Source organism: Drosophila simulans, chromosome 2L (genome assembly GCF_016746395.2).
Source record: "Drosophila simulans strain w501 chromosome 2L, Prin_Dsim_3.1, whole genome shotgun sequence".
NCBI classification, from domain to species: Eukaryota; Metazoa; Arthropoda; class Insecta; order Diptera; family Drosophilidae; genus Drosophila; species Drosophila simulans.
Genome location: NC_052520.2, coordinates 12,888,126 through 12,912,632, shown reverse-complemented (window position 1 = coordinate 12,912,632; position 24,507 = coordinate 12,888,126). Strand labels below are relative to the sequence as shown.

At 41.1% G+C, this 24,507-nt stretch overlaps 1 protein-coding gene across 6 annotated transcripts in view; it reads left to right on the top strand.

The window, feature by feature from the left end:
• The first annotated feature begins 9,850 nt into the window (after positions 1-9,850).
• The window catches only part of LOC6732145, a 38,238-nt gene continuing 23,581 nt past the window's right edge, over positions 9,851-24,507 (top strand). For 4 of the 6 annotated variants that reach the window (XM_016178333.3, XM_016178332.3, XM_016178335.3 and 1 more), the window contains exons 1-2: positions 9,853-11,002; positions 20,098-20,139. The gene's annotated coding sequence lies outside the window, so the exon portion shown is untranslated. Of the gene's footprint in view, positions 11,003-20,097; positions 20,140-24,507 lie in introns of all 6 variants that reach the window. The other 2 variants (XM_016178334.3, XM_016178336.3) reach the window with 2 other exon arrangements.

Here is a 24,507-nt window from a genome sequence, read left to right as displayed (position 1 = left end):
ACTTGCAATATGCTAATCAATAAGTATCGTCCAGTGCCACCTCGAAAAATGAATTTCTTTGCTGGTTCTTCTGCGTCGTGGTATTGTACTTGTATCTGAGTTTTTTTGCTGGCTCTCATTAACCAAAAGCCTGCCCCTTCCCTGGGTGCTTCAATCTTCTTCAATCTCGGCCTGCTCGTGAACCTGAGTCCCCCGATTCCTGCCTTTTGTTGTCATTTGCACTTTTGATTTCATTTGAAGTCCGAATACGAGTCTGGTTCTGAATCCGAGTCCGAGTCCGAGTCTGAGATACTCGCAGACATTTCGCTGTCCGATGTTCCTTTGTTGAGTGCTCATCTTTTTGTTTGACTTGTCGCTTCTTTCGTTTCGTTATGCTTCGTTTTGTTTTGGGTCGTTTTATTATTATATTTTTTGGCATACAAATTAAGTTGCATTCTTTTGGCTGTCGCGTCGTTTATTAGTATATATGTGCGCACTTTTGTTGTTTTGTCATAAGTCAAAAGAAGGTGGCATCTAATAAGCTCGGTACCTTTTGTGGTAAGCCCACACAATGATGAGTTCAGTTGAGTTGAGTTGAGCTGAGATGAGATGTTGATTTTGATGTTGATGTTAATGTTAATGCTGATGATGATGATCAGCGAGCCATAATCGCTGGGACTATTCAAAGCACGTCAAAAACCGCAGATAGATTAATTACGGAACGGACTTGGTCGCCGCCGGAGGTAGTTTTTTTACTAGTATATAGTATTCTTTTTTTTTTTGTGTGTATAGCCATGAAGTGCATTTCATTTATTCTATAAATTATCGCCACGAATTGTTCATGTGAAACGGACGTCGAGCTTTTTCATGCCACGCCCACTCCCACAGAGCCGCCCACAATTTGAGCAGAGGTTCGCCATCTTTTCGCTTCCGCCGTGCATCTTAATTACTAGTTTTTTCCCTCTTCTCTCACTCTGAAAATTTCCACAACGAAACGAAATTCAATGAAAAATACTTATTCAAATAGCAGACAACTATTGAGGCTGTAAAGCCACCAGCAGTAGCAGATACTTTTCCCTATCTGTATTTGTATCTCTATCTGCGCCTGTGTATCTGTATCTGTGTTTCGTTTTTTTTTTTGTCGAACGCTTCGCTGGCTGCTTTGCACTTGAGATTCTTATCGCTGGTTGGGGCCACAGCGTTGATTTCCAGATCTTTACAATGCACATTCCCACTACTATATCTCCCTCCGATCCGCACTTCTGCTTTCTGTCACCCGCCTGGGAAATGTTTTATGTCTTAGGTAATATTCTGTGGAGAGGAGGCTTTCCTGAGGAGTAGCTGGCACGCCTACAATCATTCGGTTACATAAATTGTTCACAAAGTGACGTTTTACCCGGCCAATCCAAGGGCCACAATCAGAAGTGAAAAGGGGTACAAGAAACTATTAGTTCTTGATTAGCTACTTGCTATACTCTTGTCTCTAAAAACGATACTAAATTAAATTAATAGATTTTGAATGATATCAACCTTAGAATGCACATATATGAGGTCTTAGTGGAACAATCTAAAGCAGATTTCAAGACATAATTATCTATAAAGTATAGCCTCTTGTGTAGGGTATTAAGAATAGAGAGAAGGAGAGTGCCCCCAGAATCTGAGAATCTGAGAGAGATGTCCAACTAAGTTGGGCACTGAAGTGCTCTGCGCTTATGTCTCATTAGAGATACTTTGCCGGCGAATCATCGTCGTTGGCGTGGATGCTTTGCTACTTCTGCTGCTGGTTTCTTCTTCTGGGGCCTGACCTCGCAGTGGCGTGGCTTTATAAAAAGACACAGATTAGTAATGCTCTCAAGTGTGGTCCCATTCCAGCCGCATCTGTATCTGGGGGCATACCACACACAAGTGCGAGTGTAATGTGTGTGTAAGTAGCAGCGCAAAGTGTCAGCTTTGGAGGCAGACTTAAGCATAAGAAAGCTTTGCGCCAAGAGGGAAAATGAAAGAAAAACCAACGTTAAATTAGTGGCAATTGTGCGCGACATGTGTAGAGTGCCCTGGCCCCCGCTGATCCCCGAAATCCCGCTTTTACTCGTAACTATTTATTTAGTCGACTTTCGCAGCTTCAGATACATATGTATCTTCTGAGGCTCAAGACGAAATGGCCAGCGATTTGTCGAATAGGTATCTAAAGCAGCGCAGATTTGGGAAACTCTAGCCACTGATGAAGGCACTTCCTCTAAGGTCGAACCATAAATTGGCAAAGGATTTGTGAATTGCCCTCTTGTTACTTCAATAAATATATTTTGGAACATTATATACCTTCTATTTACTGACCTATTAAGTAACTTTGTTATAATGTTTAATAACCGCAATGCAAATAAAAAAAAAATATAAAAGAAATGATGATTAATAGTCAAAGATTACATTAGCGTCAAATAAATGACTTTATAAGTACTACTCTTAAACCAAAATATTTAAATGAAGAATCGCCTGACTACACTCGCATACATTTGTCATCATCTTTGTTGAACCATATTTTGTTGAACGAATCTAGATAAGTCGCTGGATTAGCGGATCTAAACAGATCTTAACCTTATGCACACATTGTCTTGGGTTGATTGGCCTGTTCTTGCCGCTTATCATATCACTCGGACCTGTCGTGATGGCCCTTTTTGTGGGCTCTTTTCCTCTGTTTTTCTTTTTTTGTGGCTCTTGTCGAGCTATCTAAACATATATTTCGTGGCTGGGATTTGTCGCTAATTTCGCTAACTCGCTTATCGCTTGACGTGTGCAGATACACTTGGCAAATAATCACTCACCGGCCAGCGCAGACTTAAAATGTTTACGAGCCATTTCGCCGCCTTCCCTTTTCTATGGACTGAGGTCTGAGCATTCAGCATTAAGCAGAGGCGCAGAAATAAATTCTATAATTTTTCGCAAAACTGAAAGACTGAAAACTGACCCAAAAAGCGACGGGGAAATAAAGGAAAATCCCAAGGCAGACAGATTAAACAAACATTGGGCCGACAGCAGCAGCAGCAGCAGCGGCAGCAGTCGAGCTGAGTCAGTCAGCGCCTTGAAGTGGCTTCTATTTTTGTGGTCACCAGCGGACGAACTGCATAAATTTCAGATTGTGATTCTGTTTCTGTGGCCGTTTCTGTTTCGCCTTCTGTAAATCTCGAGGCAAGTCGGAATGTTCGCTCTGCGTGTGCAATTTGTGCCAAAGTTCTTGTTTAAAGACCGCGCCAAAAGGAGGCCAAACTAATAAAGATGAAATGGAAATTCATTGCGAGAAAACGAGAACAGACGAACTACTATGTGCGATCAGTGGACTGAAGGCGGTGAGGGTTCAAGGCTGTTGGCCAGTGGAAAATGTGGGAAAATATGACCAGTTGGGTGGGGAAATTGAGATCTAGAGTGGACAGGGAAAATTGTGGAGCTGCTGGATTGGAATAATCGAGTTTAACTACTCATGGTACAGCAAAAGTACTTACAGTACGTTTCAGTTCTTTAGATACGCTGATAGTTTAAAAAACATTTTAAATATTATTCATAAGTTAAAATCATTATGAATTTTAGAAATTTAATGTATAAGGACTGGTTTAAAGTGCCATCCAAATTACCTTCAATGCATACACATAAATAGGCACATAATTGCATTTGTCCAGATATCGCATTACCAATTCCCTCAAAATCAATTACAATAATCCAATTGAAATCACCTAGAAACCACACACCAGCCTAAGCCCCACAATCATTTCGATAATTGTCGAATTATAAGCCAAACGGGCATCAGGTCTGATCCTTGGATCACTGAGGGCCTCGTCCAATTAATCTCACAGAGTTGGGTAAACCGTTTCTAGGGGCAAATCCAACGAATTAAATTCTGGGAAAAATCCCCTTTAAAGCGTTGCGGCACAGCAACAACATGTTGCACGACCCACCCTTGGGCAGCAACCGTTTTGTCACGAGTCCTGCCGCAAAGCCCCACTAAAGAGGAGCACAGGCTGCCACTTTCAGGTTCTGCCGCCCGCAAATAAAAACATTAAATGCTTTGTTGGCCATGCTTTCCCCCTTGCCACCGGTTGAGCCGTTCCCCCCGCTGAAGCCACGCCCCCTGACGCCCACCGCGCGGCAACGTGTTGGCCATTCATTCAGTCATTAAGTGGCAGCTGACGCCGCAGGGGGTGGCCACCGACCCGGAGGGGTGGGAGGGGTTATGGATCTGGATCTGGGACACAGCGACTCCCTCAATTTGTGGCCAGCTAAATAATTTTTATTACAATTCGGTTTCGGCTTAATGCTGTTTTAGTCAATTTATTATTAATAATATCCTTGTGTGCCACTTGCGTTTCTATTCGCTGTGAAAATGTTGTGGTTGATGGTTAGGTCACAGCTGGATTTTTATAACATTTTATTTAGCCTCGATGGAAGTTTGAGAGATTTTATCCTAAATGTTTTTAATCAATTAAAATCATAAAAGCACAAATATTTTCCTTTTAAATTAGTGAGCCATATGCATTTATGTTCAAATACAGAAGAAAGAGTACACTTTGAGATTCATACCTTTATATATATCTTTATTTAAGCTTCAACTTTTATAGTTTTTGATTTTAAATTCGAAAAAAATCGCTTAATCATTAAGAGGCAACCATTAATGCTGATATCTTTAATGGTTGCACATACAAACATCCCCTAGAATTCCAGACTTCGATGGCGGGGACTTTTTGCCATCGGCAATTAAAAACTTTTCCATTCCGTACTTAAGCTTGCTTAGCCCTCAACTAAATCGCGCATAAAATAAATCCAATGTTGCGGAACCAACTGAACGATTGAACTTTGCAGTTGGTCCAAGCACACACAAATCAAGCCTAAAACCGCTGTAAAGTTTGGCACTTCTTCAAAGCGCTTTGGAGGCGGCACGTCAAATTAACCTTGAAATGTGAATAACATTTCGTCGAAGACTCGCAGCGCATTTTAATTGAATTTAATTAACATTTTACTACGCCCGATACTTGGGATATGGGAAAAGCGACGACGACGACGACGACGACGGCAACGAAACCGGCGGACAAACAAATGGACGGACGTGCGGACGGATGGCAATTGGCGGACAAGCCAAAAAACCAAGTTGACAATGAAGCTGGCGACGCATGCGCGCAGACTAATTGTCTGGCAAAAGGTTAGCGGCAAAGGGGGTTGGATTTGGCCCTGAGGGTGGCCAATAAAAAAAAAGTAGTAGCAACAACTATATTGGCAACGTGACCCAGACAACAACAAAGCTCATGGTGGGAAACAAAACGACGGTTGTGGGTGGCTAAGCGGAGGAGGTGGCGGCGGCCAGACATTGCACTTGAAATTCAAGACAATGGAAAATTTGTAATGATGGATGTGGTCGGCGTTTGGATTGCAAGGTGAGGGACAGCGAAGATGCAGCGGAAATAGCCGTCGAATTTTAATAGATCCTAATCTAATAATAATTAATGTTATATAGATTGGATGTATTAAAAGTGCAAGGGAGAAATTTCAAGGACGGAAACACTTCCTTCTTTCAACGAATCGAGTATACCCTTACACTCTGCGATTCACTCAACTTCAAATATGTTAGGTAATCGAAGATTGGTGCTATAAAAATGTAGGATCTCAGCTTACCAGCAGCTTTGGTGCAATCCGTAAACGCTGAAAAAATGTTTGTTCAGAGCATCAAATATCCGACCCAAAACTGACAGACAAACTCACAGATTCAAATGCAGAGCTGCAGGTACAGATACAGATACAGATACAAGCGGCAGGAGCCGTTTGTTTGCTGGTATATATGTATGTACGTGCTGCAGTCTCGCTGGGATCATATTAAACGCTTAGCTGGACTTAACCACCACCCCCTCCGGAGGCACTTTTCGAACAGAGCTCGTCTGTCAACGGGAATCCAGAAGGGAGCAAGTGAAATGTGTGCATTAAATGTCAATAACCATAACTTAATTCGTTTGGACTTTCATTTGGTTTTCGGTTTTGGGTTTTGTGCTTTCGGTTTGTCTTTCACATCGTTCATTGTCATTGTTTGCTTTTAAAACAAAGGTCAACTTACGCCCGCCACAGCCCCCACCTCAAATCCCAGAATTTGGAGCTGGAGGTCTGAAATCGAATAGGTCTGCTCACTGCAAAAATATTGACTCAACTGCAGCATTTTTGTTGGGGGGCGGAGTAGGTGCACCATAAATCACAATGATGGCCAGACTTGGTCAGTGGCCCAATATTGATTTAGGTCGCCCGGGGAACAGTTTAAGCTAATTGTCAGCCAGAAGAGTTCCAGTGAGATGCTTGACCTGTAAGTAGGTATATATAGAATGGGAGGAAGCCTATTCTGTTGAATTGTAAATATTGTAGGTTGTTTTAGTAAAAATGTATAAGAATAACTAATCGAACTTAAAGACAATACTTTTAAAGTCATAAATTCCCCCAAGAAACTTTCCACTCAACTTCCAGCAAGATTCCCCGCCTGGCCATCAGCCAAATGGAAATGGAATACGTCTCAAATCGAAATTCTTTGGGGATTTGGCATCAGCTCAGCTCCAAAACTATCTGTCGGACCAATAAAAACGGGAGCATTCAGCATGGAAAAAATGAAATACTCAGGTGACTGACGCATGGCCCAAACGCACACACACAAATACACTCAGCTATAATTTACATATATTTTTTTTTTTTTGGCCAAAAGAAGAGTGGAAATAAAAAGGAGCAGAAACCAACCCAAAAGTAAACAGGAGTTTTTTCGGTCCAGCGGAAGGGGGATGCCCATTTTTTATTTTTTTGTGGCCCAGGAAGGTTGGTTGAAATTGAAAACGGCGTTGATTATAATGTCAATACTCATAAAAACAACAGAAATGCTCGTACAACAAAAAGCGGTTTGCAAAAAAACGATATGAATAACTCTAAACTTGTGACACACAGAAAAGTGCGATATACATACATATATATATAGCCTAGGGCGGGGGGATGCGCCGCAGCGCGGGGGCGTGGCTGATTGGTCCGCTTCTGCTGATGGGTGCGGTCCAAAACATTTGGCTCGCTTTACCCCTTTTTATTATCGTTGGGCTCTTATTTATTTTGCGGTCAGTGTTTTTTACTTTTGCCTTTTTGTGTTTTTTTTTTTGCTCTTTTTTCTGTTTTATCGCCGTGTCTTTTTGGAGTTAAAAAATCAAAATGTATGTTTCATGTTCCCCATTGGCACTTTCATGGGCATTTCTAATGCTCAGGGGATATGTGGGGTATTTAAGTTTTGCAGCTCGATTTGTAAACTTTTATTAAATCAATTTCAAATGCTTTCGTTTCGTAGTTCAGCTTGATCTAGCATTTAAGCTTTTCTTTAAGCTTTCTTTTAATGTATATTAATAAAATCTAGCCTCTTCCTTTTACAAAAAAAATTGTGTTTATTTTGGAGAGTATCCCACTTCTCGAGACTGTCTAATGCTCAATTGATATCTTGTTGCTGGCTTGTCCTTTGGCTACCTGCCTGATCCGCTCACCTTTCCGTCCAGGGGGAGTCCTCCTCGCCTCCACAGCTCCTCGATGTCATTGTCACCCCTCGACTTTAATGCGCTTTGGCATGCTTTTAGGCAATAATTCATGGATTAACGCCATTTGGCTTAAGCTCGTTTCTTTGGCTGCTTTTAGCGCAGAGTTTGTGATATTTGGAGCCTCGCCTTCACCTTTTCGTTGGTGCCATCGCCAACGCCAACGCCACTCGGGATTTTGGGATTCGCATTCCTTGGAAGTGACTAATAAACCTTTGGTCCCCATCCCCATCATCCGTCCGACTCTCTAATGATCTTGCTCATTTTTGGCCACAAAACAGAGTTTCGTGTGTAGCGATTTGTTGACCACAACAAATTGCATTCGCCCATAGCCCCATAAATAACATTTGCAAGGGTCCCCGTGTATACATATGTGTCCTTGTGCCTGGACAAGCTGAGTGACTGACTCCCAGGACTGACTGAGAGCACGTGCTAAGTGCCGAGGCGGTCATTTATCAAATCGGGCGGAGCGGGACGTATTGGTCCGCCTTGATTTATGCCTTAGAATATTATTTTTGATTTTTAGAATTCCTTCGATTGCAGTCTGTTCGTGCTGATTCTTGGCAAATTTCGTGTGGCATCTTGTATCCTTTATCCTTGCGCCTGATACGAAAGCATTTTGCATGAAATTCAATCGAGCCGGAGAGCATCCGCTTCTGTGTCCTGTCCTCCACTTGTTTTAGCCATTTCAATTCCCAGGCGGCAGAATATTTTGCGCTCGCTTTGTTTCTGCCAAGGCATGCAAAATTTTCGGATGACTGTTGAGTTTGAGGAAAACTCGAGGGAGAAATGGTAAAACGAGCAAAAAGATGCTTGAAACGGGTTGAGTCAGGATATGGGCCAAACGGATGTGAAAGCAAAAACGAAAGACTAGCGGGCGGATGAAAGTTTTAAGCCGGAATGCATATTTAAGGACCAACTTCTTTTTTGCTAGGATATTCACAATAACATCCACACAATGTCTAATAAGAAGATTGAAGCTGGATGCACTTAAATATTTAAGTCTGACAGTTTCCAATGAAAATAAATTTATTTCTGTTTTTTCTTTATATTTATGTGGATTTTTAAGCTTGCAGTAAATTTAACTGTTTGGCAAAACAAAAGGGATTTCCTTTAAAACTAAAAATATCTCCTCAAAGTTATTATGCTGAAAATTTGAAACAAAAGGAACTCAAAGAGATAGCCTGGTTAAGGAAACCTCATTGAGTAGCAGCTGGCCATCATTGTTTTGGGAGAAGGGGAAAACACCGAGGGGGTGGCGACTGGGAACTGTCTTGCGGGTGACTGAGGCTCCCAAGTGGCATTGGCAGCAGCCCATCGCCAACCCCATCTTGCGCAACTGCTTCTTCTTCTTCTTCTTTTCTTCAACTTCCGTTGCATGAATTTCCGGCCATGGCATTTTCATTGTTTTTACCGCTACTTTGCCCGCGTCCTCGACTGGCACTTTCCATTTAGCTGAAACTTGATTCGCATTCAGGGCATTTAATAAGCGCTTATTGTGCTTAAGCCTCATTGTTGTCCGTTCATAGTTATTTGTGTTGTTCGGTTAATACTTTCAGTGACTTTAATGACCGGGAAGAAACAATCGAGCCCAGGCAAATGGCAAACTTTGCGAGCAATTGGTAAGACCAAGCAACAGGACTTATCCGTAAATTAGACTTGGAAACAACCAAGTTTTGATTGGACGGTGGGGAGCTCTAGCAGTGATTCGTTTAATAAGTTCCAATCCTACCCACGATGTCTAATTGTTTTGAAAAACAATAATAAAAAACATAAATATAAATTCTGCTTACAATTGTAGTTGTCAATATTGGAAAATTCCGACTTCCGACTGATTCATAGCCGTTTTGTTACTTGTTACGCATACTGGAGCAGGATTTTGGGAATTCGTTAAGCATTCTCATCAAAAAATTGAAATAGTAAAAACAAAATATTCATGCCCAATAAAGGGGATAGTGGTTGGGCTGTGATGCTATTCTGTGGCTTCTTTGGGCAATTAGATTGGGCATTTAGCCATGAAATTTGCGAACATATGGCTTCTATCAGGCAAGAACAACAAACGGCCGGTGCTAACAGAGCGGCTAACAGTGGGCGGTTAGCAGAGCGGTGAGCTGTTGGGTATGCGGTTGGGAGGGAGGTGGTGCGGCTGTTTGGAAACTGCACTGTGGGGCTTGGCTTGGCGCTCTTTCCTCGTTCGCTTGCTCTCGCGCTCTCGGACTGCCTCTTTCGCATTCCCCCCCACCAGCCAGTTGTTCGTGCGACTTCGGCTGGCGCTCGGCTTTCGCTTCGGCAGTGTTACAGCAGAGCATCTGCGTTCTTCAACATTCTTCAACACAACAGCACCAGCAGCAGCACCGCGGATGCTCCTGCTCCCCTTCGCTTCTTCTTCGCTCTCTTAAGCGTGGAGCTCTCTTGTCCGCTCCGCTCGGCTCTCTGGTTCGGTTCTTATGGCTTGTGCCACCGACTGGTTGGCGTTGGCTGGTTGGTTGGCTGTCGCTCTGCAGCTGCGTTCGTGCGCTTTTTGAAAATAGTTACAAGATGTTCATCGAAGTGAGTGGAACGCCGCAGCGGTTAAACGTGGACTCTTGAGCAGCCGAAGAAGCTCGCTTCCGAAATCGCTAAACAACTGAAGCACAATCGCGTTCTTCGAGTGGAAACGCCAGCACAAATAAGAAACAGCCCCAATCAAAGTCAAATCAAAACAACACTAATTCATCTCTGCGACTGGAAATCAATATTCCAATTCTTCAAGCCAAATAAATAGAAAACAAAATCCCAGTGAAACAAGAAGTGCATTCGATTTTCCTGCTCGTGGAGCTATTGTTATTTTTAAATCGCTGACCGCAGAATATTTCTACTGCTTAAAATAGAAGGCAACACACAAAAAAGTGATGCCGCCGAAACAGAAATAAACCGAAAACCAAAAGGGTAGAAACTCGAAAGTGCCAAAAAAAAAAACAAATTAAACAAGAATTTCACTTCGAAAAAGTGCGTGTTCTAAAAATATAGCAACAAATACAAAACCGCAACACCGAAGAAGCAAATGGGATTATTTTGCTGCCCATCTCAACACAAAACTGCATTTTGTTGAATTGTATATTCAATCTGGAAAAGCAAAGTGTCAAAGTGTAGTGCAAAAATATTTATAAATCTCTGCCAAAACATAAACAACCGACGAAACGAGAGAAGAGAATAATTCTACTCGCTTTTCGTGCATTTTATACAGATTTTCGTTTTTTTGGAATACAAAATAAACAGAAGTACAAGAGGCGGAATCCATTAGTTCCGCATTAAAGTGTTAAAATAAATTAAGTCTTGGATACTCCGTAAACTTTGCATTTTGGAATACTTCAGCAGCATTTTGGATATCCGTGCTAGTGAATTTTATATATAAATACATATTATTCGTTGCCGATCGATCTGGAGGGCATAAGGAAATAATTTCACAAAAGGTTGGTAAACAACGAATGTTTGTGATCTCTGTGATTGTTGAGTAATAGATTGTAGCTGACATAAAGAAAACCATTTATTGCCGTCGCAAAATATTTATATTATGCACACGTCATTAAGCATACGACAGGTTGGCCAATGTAAGAATACGCTTGTGAACAAGCAAAAGGCCATGAGAAAAGTGTAAACAAGAAATATTGGCGTTTGTTTCTTTACACAATATTAAGTGAAAATATTGAAATATTGAAAATAAATTAAGTCAGTGAAATTGAATATTTTGGAACTGAAGTGAATGCAGGTCGATGTTTGATGTTCAAAATTTATTATTAAAATTAAAAATACAATTTTTGTTTGTTTCTCATTTATTTGAAATTATTTTAGATTAGGTTTAGGTCGGTGAGTGATAAGTAAACAAAAATTCAGTAATTGTTATGACGCTATTTTCTGGAAAGACCCCAAAAGTTCATATTACAAAGAATTGTTTGTAGTTTCCAGTTTGTCAACTGGAACATAAGCCCATAAGGTTTTAGAATCAGACTTGTTTAAAAAACCTGGTCAACGGATTTTAATTGGAATAAACATAACCAGCTGGTGGTTGGGTAATTGAAAAAGCCCGGCAGATTTTCCCAAGAAAACGAATCCATTTCGAACAGGCCACAACACCTGGACACAGCCAAGTGCGAGATCTTTACAAAGAATAATACTTGAGCCCCACCTCCCCCCCTCTCCCCTTGCACACAAATAAGACGAAGCACTGTAAACAAAAGTCGCCAAGTGCATATCTCATTACCAGACCAAGGATCATCGTCCAAACAAAAGAAAGCATTGCAAGAAAGAACAACAAGTGTAGGCAGAACAAAAAGACGAAACTTTTCTCATTATCAACGCAAGTGTTTTCTGCACTCCCACATTTTCGCTATTTTTTTTTTTGTTTTTACAATTTCCTTATAAGTGAAAGTGTCAGTCAGGGCCATGAATATGGCCACCGGGCAGCTGGTCAGTCTCAGTTCGCGATTCTCGGATGGCAAATCCCACTTCTGCCACAGGAATCAACGTCACACATAAAACCGTGAAAGAAAAGATATTATAGAACGAGCGACATTTTTTACATCTGTCATAAATTTTGCTGCACACGGGCATAAATCTATTTTCTGCATTTTATTTGTTTATTTAAAAATTCTTGTGCACAAGGAGATGCAAAGAAAGACGAGAGCCCATAATTTGCCGTCTGATTGATGTGACAATTCCTTAATTAATTTTTGTTGGAAATACGCCTTATACATATGGCTGCCATTTAATTAGCAAATCTGTTTTTGGGAGAGGTAATACATCAGGGCAAATGATGTGCTGCGAGTGCAGCAGAGAAATGAGTTTATTCACATCGCCGAATCTATTATCTGGCTCGTTTACCTTCGCGCCGCCAGGTAATTGAACCCTGCTCCTGTCCTGCGATGCCCTTCCTTCTTAGATACACATCTGTATATCGTTCCCACGATTTGTCAATCAATCTTTCACTTTCGCTTCCCATAACCATAGCATTTTTGGCAATTATTTTAGAGGCAGCGCCCCGAAAATTATTGGGTAAAGCAAATAATACGCGCTCCTGATAAGAACCGTGCGCTGTGTGCTTCTGTGGAGATCGAGTTCAGTGACTTAACTTATCACTGCTTGCTGAAACTTTTTGGCTCAACATTCTTCGTTCTTCGCTCAGCGTTCTTCGGGCTTCTTGTTTCTTTTCTGCTGATAAGAATGGCTGAGGCTGAGCCACCGAAGAAACCGAAGCCGCAGCCAATGTGATTACATGGCATTTTAAGTTGTCCGGCAACACGAGAGATTCCCAGATTGGATGGTGACGAATGCATGGCTCATATATGAAATTCTCTAAGGCTTATTAAAATATCATCCAAGAAATGTTAACAAGTCAAAGTGAATATAAAAAACACCAATCATTTATAATCGATTATAATTAATTGGCTAAGTTGACGAAAATTGCGATCCAACGACAACAGCTACAGCCTTTGAAGAACTGCCACTCCATGTCAGGCAATAGTCAACAAATATTTGCCTTCCATAAACATTGTTAAGAATGCAGAATGCAGTCTGGCCGCGCCACCCCCTCGATGGCCACCCAATTAGCTTTGGCTACTTGTGCAGTAAATAAGCCAGAAAAAAATATACAAGATGCTGCTGGCTGCTGCAAAAATAAAAAAAAAAAAAAAAAAAAATGGAAAATGAAAAGCTGGCAATAGAGGAAAATATTTTCTGCGCCATATTTTGCAGCCAACGCACATAAATAAGCTCTAGACCAAGAAGCCAAAAAGGCAACAGAATGGGCGTACCAAAACTTGGTCGCATTGTTGCCGCTGCCACTGCCGCTCTGTTATGGTTGGCAACTGGCCAAAAAGACATGGCCAAATGTGCGCCAGTTCTCGCTGTTCAGCCCATCGTCCAAAATTTCAGCCTCCCAATCATCCCTTCTCGGCCAATTTCTGTTGTCGGCTGGCTAATAAATAATTTTAATTGTATTTCTTTTAGCTTTACTCTTCTATTTGGCTGGCCCACTTCTTTGGTAATAAAAAGATTTCCATTGTTGCACTAGTTGGTCTGCGGGAAATGGCTAAAAAGGAACGTGATCAACAGCAAATTGAGTTCGCCTTTATGACTTGGCCAATTTGCACAGTATGTGTGTGTCTTATCAGGCTGCAGCGACAGCATTGAGGTTGGCCAGGTTTTCCCTTATTTTCCATTTTTTTTTTTTATATTTCTTGTTTGCACTTTTTCTGTGCCGTCTACTGGTTGGTGGTGCCTCCTCCAATCTTTGGTCGACAAATATGTCGAGTGCTTGACTTGGGCAAACTTTGTCACTGATAAGACTGTTGAACACCCCTGATCAACCGTCCTTCTGCTCATGTTCGAAACTCCTCAGTTTTATGCTAGCAACACCGTAAAAGGTTTTTGAACTATTAGAATATTTAAAAAAAAAAGTATAACCAACAGCTAAATTTATTATAGTAGTCTCCTTAAATGTGTAATTATCACTTAACTTTCATGTCATCTTTAGTAAATATATCATTTTCGATATGTATATATGCTAGTTTTTTCCAGTGTAACAAACAGAACCATAATAACCATACGCCACGTTGCACTGAAACTTAAATGAAATGAAACGAAAGTTGTCTTGGTTGTGATTTTTTTTTTTTTTGGCGACTTGGTCACGTCTTCAATGCACTTTGCTACGTGGGAGAGGGGTGAAGCGGGGTGGTTCGATGGTGTGCAACGACATTTATTCTGACTGGTTATTGGTGTTGTTGCTGCTGCGGCAGTGGCAGAGGCAGAATCAGTTGGTCCCTGCACAAGTATCTGTATCTACTATATGCACGGATATAGTATCAACGTATAAGACACACCCACACACTGGGGCGATGAGTTTTATAGGCGCTTTCAATACTGGGCCAAGGTAGTTTTTATCTTTTTACTTTGCCATTTCATTGTTGATGTGATGTCTGTTGTTGTAGTTGTTGTTGTTGTTTCTGGCTCGTCTGGCAGCTTTAGCCGATTTGTTGTTGCTGCTTTTTGTAATTGCAATTTGCAATCCTTGAACAATTTGTTTTTTTCTCTTTTCTTTGCCGATTTGCTCTCATTGCCTGCTGTCTCTTTAATTTTGCATTACTCATCTGCTTAATGTTATTTATTTATTTTTCCTCTGCCAGATGCGAGGAAATTGTGCAAAAATAGCACGTGCCGGTGGCAACATTTTCCGAAAATATAACAACATTTCAAGCACACACAGAAATTAAGGAAAAATCTTTGAAATCCAAGCTTTGTTCTAAAATCTAGCTGACTGGTTTCCTTTCAATCGACCCAGAAAATCTCATATATACAATGATTTCAAATATTCACAAATTGAGAGAAGCTCTTTAGCATTCGAATTTCGATTTTCTATCCATTCGGTTTGTTAGTTTTATGTGTGTTTTCGATTTTTCAATGACGTCTGGCAGAAATTTTCCATTGCAACGAGACAATTGGCAGCCAAGTCAAGTCAAATGAATGCAATTGGCACACACACAGGGGCAGCACGCTCTCTCACCCCTTTGGAAAAGCCCGCCACCACGCCCCTGCACTTGTGTATCTCTTATTCGATCAACCTTCCTTCCTTGGCTTGACTCTTTCGGTTCGTTTTTCAAACAATGCCAAGCTGTCAAAGCTATTGATTTGAGTGTGCGACTTATGTTTGCCATGTGAACGCCTTTGAACGCCCACTCACGCCCCCATTTGGCCGCCCCCCTCTTTGCCCCATCATCTCGGTGTCCTTCTCTCTTGTCTGCGTGTTGCAATCAATGAGTTTTCCTTGGCAAGCGCTTTTCTTCTGCGCTTTTGTCCTTCTGGCTTTTTACTCGTTTTGATCCTTCCTTTTACCGCCTCTCTTCACACTCCATGCCCCTTTTTCCTAGCTTTTTCACCCGTTCTTCAGCCAACACACACATGTGACTGCATCTAAAGGCAAAACTGCAGAGCGAGCAAAAAAAACGAGTAGAAAAAAGTGAAGTAAGGGAAGTGAACATTTTCCACTGCACAAACTTTGTTGCCAAGCTTGTTTTACTTAAATTGTATTTGTACAAGGCTTCAACACTGCCACTTTTCACCCAAACTTCCCGTAATATTGCCTTTTTGAGCGCCCGAAAAAAGTGCCAGCTTGTAGTTTGTGCCTGCCGGTTAGTTGGTCTAACTTTTCGCCTTTTGCCTGAACCAATTTGGAGCGGAGGAGAAACATTGCAAAAATCAGGGATTTCTTAGTCATATATACCAAAATCCAGCTGCTCCATGTGTATGGTATGGAGTGCTATATAGCCCCAACAGGCAATGAACCAAAAATCTGGAGCCAATTCACATTGACCTTTGCTCCCTGTTTTGTCCAGAGGGAAACTGGCAACGGGGCTAAAGGTGGTCATAAACAAGACTTTCTAGCTGCTGAATACATGGGCATAATCTATGGCCACGTCCTTGCTGGCCTCCCATATCATTCGCTTTGGACCGGTAGGCCTTTTGTTTAGATTTATTGCTTTTTCTGTTTGTGCTCTGGTCTCCCTCTGCCGGGTCCTTCTTAGTTGATAATTGATGAACATTGTGAATGCTGCACTAAAGGACACCCCTGCACTAGCACATTCAGACCAAAGCTGGCCAGAGATCATCTCTGAGCACACAAATTCTCCTCCATTCGATGCCAATCCATACATACATGTATGTATGTAGATGAGACATGTCAATCACACTGATTCAATTAAGTGAAGTGCAAGCCAACCAAACAAACAAAGGAGCACCAATACAAACAGACTCTCTGGGGGCTTAGTCCAGGCAATTGAGAGTCGACCTCCAAACAATTGTTTGCCTTTGTACCCCAATTGCGCTCACAAGTAGGCAACACAAATGCTCAGGCGGCATATTTGAAATCGAATGAAATGATGAATAATGAATAACTGCTTGGAAAGTGGATTGCTTAAAGTAAATACCATTGCTTGTTCTATTATAAACAAATAGTTTAAATTAATACTTATATCAACAAGAACCGACGATCTTCTCATAAAATGACACATATAATAATAAGCTGCTGCGCCCTAATTCCCTCCTTGGCTTCAACCTTCAACCCACTCAGCTGTCAACAAAGTCATTGCAGGTGTTAAGGCGTAAACGTGCACACAGAAATATATTGGTCGTGGAATGAGTGCTAAAGACTGCTGTTAACTGCTCGCAGGACCAAAATCATGTGCCAAATGCCTTCGAGCGGCAACTAAAAGTCGTAAGCAACAGGAGCAACAAAGGGAAACGTTGCGATGGGGGATGCTTTAATGATGACAGCCCAGGAAAAGGAGAAAAAATGCTCAGCTCAAAGCTAAGGACTAAAGAAATCATCGCACTTGAAATCATAGGCACACAGAATTGAACAATCATTCGGGACTAGGTATTCATAGTTGGGAGCTGAATGTTGGATAAAGTTTCTTGCTCCCAAAAAAAAGGTTTACATTACCAAATGTAATAATTAAAATAAAAAAGTACATTTTTTTATAAAAATATTTGGCATGATATGCTCAGATGAATTCGATAGCTGTATTTTTTTCTGTGCAGTTCATTGTTTTCCCCGGTTGAGTGTTCATGTTGAATGATTGCCGACGCCTGCTGCTGACAAGTGTTGCGTGTTTTGAATATGGTTCCACATCTATTCAGAAAGTACGCCTATACTCGCTCAAGTATGTCCTTTCGTCTTGTCGCCTAATGACAAAGCCAAGCGAATTTCGAGCCCTTCAAGTGCTTTGTTTGCTGGCACATAGCGATGTTGATTGGCGCTGTTGAGGGCTTTTGGCTTGTATTGAAAGTGCCCCTCAATGAGAACATATGTTTGATCTGCATATAGGCTCTTGAAGGCCATTAAGCCATGCAATATAAACAATAGGATTTTAATTTAAGAATGAGTTACTTTAGATCCGTTTTATTAAATGTACGAAACTTAGCAATAAACTGCGATTTCGGTTGATTCAGTTCATATCTTTAAACTTTTAAATGGACAGTAAATAAACCTCACCAAAATTGCCGTGAATAAAAGATAGCTTCAGCTGGCTGAAATCCTTTTGTTGATTGACTCACCTTGGGTGCTGGCAACTTTGCCTTTTAACTGACCTGAAAGTTTGTTAATGCCATTCCCGAATGGCGATAGAATCCCGGCTATGCAAACTGCTGCAGCTGCTGCTTAGCTTCATTTTAATTTTTAGCTGCTGTTGAAAAAAGAGCAACGAATAAAAAACTTTACCGTCAGGGCTTTTGTGCCACTTTTCATGCTGCATTGCAAATTTTTTTCAATGTTGCGAAAAGAGATTAAGGGGTGGCACAAAACTTTATAACACTCATTTCATTCAAAGTTTTCCGGCACGAAACAAAGTCGTGGACAAGTGGAGGGATTTACTGCAGTACTCTTGGGGTCATTCAATGGTTCATCAATCATGCCACGCCCTCTAATCAAAGCTTGAAGTGCCGAACAGAGGGTTCAGCTGAGGTTATGCCAGCCATATGCTGGCCGCCTAAAAGGCAGCAGCAATTTCGTTGATTAGCCTTGTGTCTGCAGGACTCTTCCACCCACAGAGTCCACCTTTTCCCCTACAATTTCGGTGTTTGTTATGGCTAAACATAAAAACTAAACGCTAACGCACACACACAGACGCATATGTTATGTAATTGATACGGAATGATGACGAGCAGGGGGAAGGGAAGTTGAGGACATGCCTCAGCAGTTTGCACAATTTTCAGCTAGGTGTACAAGTATCCTTCAGTCAGGATATGAAATATTTTGGTGGTTTTCAATGGTTTGTCTGCATGTTTAAGTGATTCCAAGCAGTATATCTAACATAAATTATAAACAAAAGTTTAATGTTTTATAAAAATGTATATATACTCTAAAGTGTATTGATATTAAATGTATGTATGTATTAATATAAAGTTATTGATATACTTTCATATACTTTCACATATATTTTAATGGCCAATAGTGCATTTTCATGTCGACTTTTAACAGGTTTTCTTTATCATCGGCTCCTTGCTTTTTTTATGTGTGACGCTTGGTTTTTATTGCGACTTGGCCCGCCTCAAGGTAACAGGCGATGCATGAATGTGGGTATTCACACCGCAGAACACTCCCACCCACTGGGCTACTCCGCCACCCCCACTTCTACACCCACCCCCATTCCCCAGCACACAAAACCTCAGCCATTCCTCAGATGGCGGCCAACACCCAAGGCAGCATCATTTGGTCCTGGCTTTATTCCCATTGCCCCGCAGCCTCCCTTTTGGCACAGGTGCACGTTGATATATGGGCTTGAGGTTGGCCCAAAAGCTGAGGGGGCGGCTCCGGCGCGGGCCAAAGTCGTTTTAGGCTTAGGTCGGTGCTGATATATGTATATGGCCACGTGGCAATCGCCAGATCCCCATGGCACACATATCTCCCTCTACTCTCGTTTATTCGGCATGAGCCACATTTGAGTTTCTAATCAAGGTAATTTTATGTTTGCCAAGCTCGCCTAATGCCAAAATTACATTTTTAGTCGCCCCGCCACCATTTCTTTGGCACTTTCCGTCCCTACCCACACAAAGTGGTTTTTTGGCTAGCACGGCGTATGCGTGATAAATGCAAGCCAACATTTGGCTTATCCTTAATGCTTATGTGAACGGTGGTTGTCTGTGTGTGTGTGTGTGAGTGTGGAAGTGTGACTGTGGCAAATGGCCGTTCTCTTTGAGCTGCTAATTAGGCCAACATTGTGGGAGGGAAACCAGCAAAACAACAGCAGCCAATTGTATGCCAAGACAAGCCATTAACATTAGAAGGGAGAATGGGCATGTCAGCTAAAGAGAGCGAGTGTGAGGATAATTCTTTGTGGCGGGGAGCCAAACAAAAGGTCACATTTCAGGCCGCGTTTGTTGCCTTGAATTCCTGACCAAAACAAGAAAGGAACAACGTTGGTATCTTCTCCATTTTTAAGTTAGGTAACAATAAGATTTACTAAAATACACGTTATTCTTAGCCCACAAATGTATGCTACTTGCGATGTTGTCCGGCATCATAATGTGTCAATGTGAGAGTGCACGACCCACTTGACAACTAAATCTCAATTTCGAATTGATGCATCCAATCAACCATTTCGCCCACCATCCATCAGTCAATCAATCAATCAGTCAAGCGACCAATAGCGCCTGCGTTTAGGGTCAAAAGGGAAACGCTTGTCAACGATGAAAGTTCCAATAAGAGGGTGTCGGAAAATTCGCGCGTTTGTGTGTGTGAGTGTTTGAGGAGCTTGTGTGAATGTGGTGTGAAGTGCATCACTTAATGCATCAGCGAGCAAACGATATCTGGGCCATTGGCACTAAGTGTTTAGAACATTTTCATTTCAAGCCTGTGCTTTCATATGGCACAAACATGATGGAAGAAAAAATAAACATGCAAACTACAAAATGTTATGAATCTATTTGAATATTATGGATAGTATACGATATTCTGCTATTTACCATTCATGTTCTGATATATATACTTACCATATACTTCCTTGCTCTCTCTTTGCAGTTGACATGTTCAAAGGCGAGGAACACTCCTTTATACATATCGGTAAGTGGAAAATTACGTGCCCCAAATACATGTGGGGTATGCTCTGCATTAAGGCTCATTAAAAATTTATTGCATATGCAAATTCAAAGTTTTTATTGGGGTTCGCTGGGTGGCTGCCAAAAGGCATGACCCAAAAACGCATGAAATTGAAGCTAATCAAAAATACATATTGACACCACAAGGACGCAAAATGTAAGGGAAAATAACGAGAACTCAGCCGTTACTAAAGCAAGAAAATGGTGTCCCATTCAAATGCAGATGCTGGCAATTTTCAAAGCAAATAAAATAAAACATGTTTGTCTGTGCTTTTCCATCTATGAGAGTGTTGGTTAAACAATTTCACAGTTTTTCTTTTGAATATCTGACAAAAGTTCAACTAATTGACAGGCTCAACTTTCTAGGAACCTTTTTTTTTCTGGTCTACCCTACCACATTAATCATACGCCATGTGTTACGGGCCAGCACACTCACATTGAATTATTATGGACTCGAAGGGAAATTCGGCCCAGCACATGAAAATTTCATTAAATTTTAAGCTTGTTATTGTCAGTCTGCCTCTCAGTCTGTTATGGGTCGAAATCTGGTTTGGGTTCCGACTTTCCATGGCTGCTGTTGTTGCGATGACAAACGCCCCGAAAAGCTGTCATTAGTTGAAATCACATGTCATTGGCAGGGCGAAAGTGACCCGAGCGTGCTTGTCATAGGAACCCGAAAGAGGAGCGCAGCAAAGGGGGGTCAGAAGGTTTCACTGTGATTAGATAAGCTGACCTTTTCGGGGCAAAAGGTGACAAAGTTTAATGCGACACCAGGGTAGCGTAACTCTTTGGGCTTAAGCTTAAAAAAAGACTTTCTCTCAGATTTGTTATTAGAAATTTCTTTAGCTAATATTAAGTTTTACATTACATAAGTTTAACACTTAAAGAAAAGACCCCCTTTAAATACCATGCCCTACGCCCATGGCCCTCTGTCAAGTGTAAATCTTATGTGTCTGTGAATCGTCGCCTGTGTATGTATGTTCGAGCCTGTTGTGTTGGTGTGTGTTTGCCTGCATCTGTTGTTGTTGGGTGCTTAAATGTTTGCCTACGTGTCAGTCTTGTCATTGGCAGTTGCTCTCTCGCTCGCACCGGATGCTGCTTTTATGACGGTTCATTGATATTCATTTGTGTGTGCGCCGTTATATAGAAATATCCTTGGCATGTCGAGTGTCCCTTTAACCCGTTAAGTAACTTTAGTTCAAATTTTGGTCAAGGAAAATCCAGATCAAGTTCGGAAAAAATTCAATTAAAACGAGGGAAAGCGGCTAAAAGAAAGACAAAGTTCTAAAGAGACCGCAAATCGGCTTATGGTTATGAAGCGAGTTCCAAACGAAACTCAATCAAAAGTGAAGTTTGATTTCCTGCATGCGACTGTCGTTTATTTCCCTTTCCTTGCATACTTCGCTGCGACCGGGAGAAATGTTGGAGAAATGCTGGCAATTTCCAAGTGCTCAGTCAACTCTGTCTCAGTTTTCCCCGTCCATTTCCCCTTCATTCGGTCCCTTTCTTACTGCATGTCGCTTTATTTCCCAGCCTCAATCAATATGGCTTAGGCAGACTCGTTATAAATTCATGTCCAGAATTTTTCTTTATTTTTTTATTTGCATGGAGCTACAGCATGAATATGAATGAATGCGAGCATATACAACTGCAATACACATAATAGCTCTAATGCGACCTTCTTCGAAATAGGATTATCCTAAATCAAAAATGCTTTATGTGCACAACTTTTTATAGCCATAGTTTAAGAATGGAGAATTGTATTTTATTGCTGTGATAAACTTAAAGTGACTATGCTTTAATTATGTATTTTATACTTTTAATATCTATTATCTTGGCTATCACTGTACCCAGGCACCATTCTTATGACAGTTTTTTCTTTTCCGGTCTCTTCCCTTTTAGACAGCCTTTTTTCTGTTCGGCTTTTGGCACGCCAATTGAACTATCTAAATAGAAAACTCTTTCCGTATTCCTTTGCTCACCTAGCCCTTTGAGCGGAAATTCCTTTTCAAAATCCTCTCCAACAGCAGGATGGAAAAGTTCAAGTGTCGACAAACTTTAGCTTCAAAACCAAAGCAAACAAAATCTCATCAATTTTTCACTGCTCACCTTGAGGAGCCGGAAACCCAAAACAACAGCAACAAAAATTAGCAAAGTTAAGGACGAAGCGGAAATTTCGTGTGGTTAAAGAGAAGGAAAAACTGGGGATGTATTTTCCGCCACGCCCCCTTCCCGAAACCCCAATGATATACATCTTCTGCCGGGAGCAGACACTGAGACACTTAATCCGCACGTTTACACCTCAACGCACACAACAAACACTCGAAGGGGAGGCGAAGTGGGCGTGGCCGGGGGCTATGTTACCTTCAACTCGGTGCTCACCATAAATTTGTGTATTCTACTTAATAATTAACTGGAGTTGGGGGCGTGAAAACTTTGAGGCTTTCACAACAAAAGACTCAGATACAGCTTAATAAGGATGTGGCAGCTGAAGGTCATGAGGATGCGGCGAATGAAAAGAGGTAACCATGAATGGAAAACGTGGAAATCAAAAGTAAGATTAGCCTCAATCGTTAGATCGTAGGAAGGCCTGAGGCAAGAACTGCTGAAACCTGAGAGCCAGTCTCTCAATCGATTTTCTCTGCAGATTAATTGCGATTCATCGAAGCGGTATAATAAACCATTCCTGGAATCGAATTAGATGGCTTAAGACTATTCATGTATGCATTTAATTAAACTCTGATGGGCAAGGTGATGCGATTTAATTAAGAAGTTCGAGTAAACAGTATTACTACGCTGCGAAAGTTATTAAGTTATATATGCCTTTAATTACAAGGCAAAATCAAACTTATCTCCGATCATAATGCATCTTAACTTCCTTGATTGGCAGAACCAAACCAATCAAGTTGGCATCAGCAAATTCCCGACTGGAATGAATACCTTAAAACTTAACAAGTTTTCGCAACTGGAAAGTGGACTTTTCCCCATTCAATCCTGAGATATTTTTCTGTATACTCTATATTCACTTTCGTGCGGTTTTCGCTTTCTTTTGCCCGCGTCAGCAGGTGAAAGAGGGCGGGGTAAAAATTAGATGATTACAAGACAAAATGCGGCGTTGCTTTAATTGCACTTGAACCCCCAACCTTTGACTCCCAGCCAACCCCTCATATTCATCCCTTTACTCACCTGGGCCGCCAGTTCAAGTTAATTTGCTCGGCGCCCGACTCAACGATGTTCCACTTGCTCATTAATTACAGCTTAGTCCGACCCGCAGTTGGAGCCTTAATGATTCACCTGCAGATGCTGTTGGGGCTCCCACAAATATTGTTGTTATTGCTGTGCATACACTGCTACAAAATAGCTTAACTGCTTCTCAGTAAACAAACTGAATAATATATTAGCATAAGCATATATCATATATATATCATAATTTTGAAAAATCAGTTGATTATAATTAGAGAAGATCCATTAGCAACTGTTGGAAATTAAGAAACTGAGTCTGGCCATAAAATTTAAAGATATTTTAATATATTTATATAATTAATTTGGTTTTACAAAGTCAAAGAGGAATGTCTTATTTTAAAATTGAAAAAATATATATATTTTAAAGACTTTCTTTTGTGTATATTAAATAATCTTTTTTACTTTAACTTTTTGCGCCTTATTATTGCTTGATTTCTGGCACTTTGCTTTCCACCTTTTGCACCTTTACCTTTTGCGGCATTTTCCGCTGCGGCTGCTCGCAAAAGGACTTTTCTTTGGCGTGGCTTTTCCGCGTTATCCTCGATGGTTTTTTACCTTTCGCCGGCTGCCGCCGCTTCTTATTAATGTATTGTAATCAAATACACTCTTACTTATCTGCGCTGGAATTTTTCGTTGATTATTTTGAGCTTTGCGTACTATCTGATGACCCCGCCTGCCCTCGCCATATTCCCCCACGTTGCGCATTTAATTAAGCAAATAGCAGGAAAAGTTTGTTTGTTTTTTTTTTTCCTTTGCGGTATTTTCCCTTTTGCTCTTTTCGGGGGTTTTTTAAGGGTGGCATTGATGTTCACTTGTTGCTTCCTTTGTGGGGTTTTTCCGGTTTATTTTTGGCCAGCGGTCGCTTTGATCGAATAATTAAGCAAAGAGTCCACGTAAATTGTTGAATGGGGAAAAATATTTGCGATTAAATTTTAAACCAATATAAGCATTCAACTCCTTCATAGATAAAACTTGAAAGCATTTATTTTTTCACTTTTCTCCTGCTTCTATGATTTCCTTGACAACTTTCTAGACACAATAAGTTTCCATTATGGTTTGGTTTCCTTTCTGGTGAGCAAGTTTGTCTGTA